The following is a 2,361-nucleotide window of genomic DNA, read 5'->3' as shown; positions in this document are numbered from 1 at the left end:
AGAACAGAAACCCTGAAAACGGACACAAACTGTATTCCCACAGTCTGTAAACTGTAAGAGCATGCACACACGCACACACACACACACACACATACACACACACACACACACATACAGTAACTGCTGGTAATCTGTGTCATAAAGCAGAGTCCGGCTCATAAATAATGCATTGTGTCTGCTTGCAGCAGGATGCGTAAAATGGAAAATATTTAGGTTCAGTCATTCAGATTTTCAGCACTGTTCCACTCTAAGTGGACTTCTTTCATTCTGTTCTATAATATTAAATCTATATTTGTCTTATTGTCAACAAACCCTGTGAAAAGACCAACACCAGCAATGAATTGATCCTACTAACAAGTGTCCAAAGCCTTCTTCCTCTGTGCCACAGAGCTCCACTGTTGTCCAAAAACTATTATTAAAAGCACATCAATGAGCCAAGTTCCTTCGTTACCTTGAAAAGCTTTCGAGCAGCTCAAAGTGCATAATCCCTCACTGGTAGGCTTTTAATGTGAAGCATCTGTAGGAGGTGTTGAGTTTCACTGACAGCAATATAACGGCGATCAAAAAAACAGCAAAGTAGAATGAATATGTCAATAAGAGCAGTATTTGTGTTAAAAAAAAGAGCAGCAGTGACATGACCCTGTTGGTTTACTGATGAAATTAGTGCTGCGGAAATGTTCATTGTACCATGTAAACTATTAGTAATTTCCCCCCACCCCTTCCCTATGTTTTTAACCCAGCCTTTTGTTTGTGCTGACCGCTGCTCCTATTCATACTGCAGCTTTTATATGAGCTATTCAGTTCTAACACAGATTTGAGCATCGTTGTCTTTTCATCCATAATTCACTTGGGGTCACAGGCAGGCAGAGTCCTCCAACCAAACAATGGACTCCCCCTCTCTCTCTCTCTCCCCTCCCTCCATTTTGCCTGGTTAACCCGACTGCGAGGTGAAGAAGAAGTGAAGTGAGCAGACCGAGGCGGGTCACGCCGAGATTCCCATCAATAATTCATCGGGCCGCTGCTGCCTCTGCTCCTGTGTTCAATTCCCCCGACGATCACATAATACCTCCCCCCAAAAGAGACAGGCAGGTCCGAGGGAGGAGAAAGATGGCGAGGTTAGAGAAAGATTCCAAATGAGGTAGAAGGAGAGGAGAAGGAAGCACGGAGGAAAAGGTTCAGAGAAACACTTGGACAGATTTTTTTTTCTTTTATCATAATACACTGTTAGTAACCTTGTAAACCCTGCTTGGGCAATGCTGTACTACTACATGGATAAAAGTATGTGGACACAAAATCTGATAAATTCAGATCCAAACCTCACAAAGAGCCAATTTGGGTTTGAAATTAAGTCATGGCATTAAGTCAACACAGAAGCTGTGATAGTGGCTTCTAGAAAAAATATTGTGTAAGATTTGTTACGTCAGTAAATTGACTTATGACAACCTGTACAGCCAGGTCCCTCTCATCCACGCTTAATTGTTGCCATTTTTTGTGGCACTGTGTTTCATGGATGCAGCTTGCTAACATTTATAGGAGAATAACATCCCTATTGTTAATCCCGCCTAAAAGAGCTCTGATTGGTTTATTGTTCCTCCAGCTGGGGGAGTCGTCTTTGAAGAGCACATTAACAGATAAGACCTTTTTGAATCACTGAAAAGATTAGAGATGCAGACGACGATTCAGAGGCCTGGAACCAGGCTAAAAGAAAAAAACAAAATAAAAAATAGACAGGGTTGTCCACAGACATTTGGCTAGCAAATTTGATTTCTCTTTGTTTACCTATCAAAAGGTACAACAATTAGGCACGTACACATATATATGTATATAAAAAAAAACACCGGATAGTTCTTATTCAGAAGCACAAAACTAGACCTCCACCCTCTCCTACTGTAGTCAAAACTCTACCCACAGCCCGGTTACAGCTGAATAACTCCTTACTGTCCACACCTGGCTTTACTCTTCCCAGTCATCCACATGGCCAACTTAGCCAAACCAGTCAAATGAACGTTCCAGGTTAAATGACGTCCAAAAGTGCAAATCTAACATTCTGATTCAAATTGACCTCTTAAATGTCTTTCTTTGCTGGACCATAGCTCAGTCTTTAGTACAGTAGATCATGGACACCTCATTGTCAGACAATAACAGTGGGTAGACCGATCAAGATCAGCTGTTAGTTGTTTTAGTTTGTATTTAATTATTTTATATATGCTTCCCTTAGGCTTATTAGGAAATTCACTCCATTAACTCCACTGGTTATGGCAAGATATACCAATTCATACCTGTCGAATCGAAGCCGATGAAATTAATCATAATCTAAGTTACAAACATTTCATTAGGGACATAAAAAACCGATGAGCTGCA

The sequence above is a fragment of the Morone saxatilis genome, unplaced genomic scaffold (genome assembly GCF_004916995.1).
Source record: "Morone saxatilis isolate NCDOM2014 unplaced genomic scaffold, NCSU_SB_2.0 Contig21, whole genome shotgun sequence".
Lineage (NCBI taxonomy): Eukaryota > Metazoa > Chordata > Actinopteri > Moronidae > Morone > Morone saxatilis.
This window is presented reverse-complemented; position numbering follows the sequence as displayed.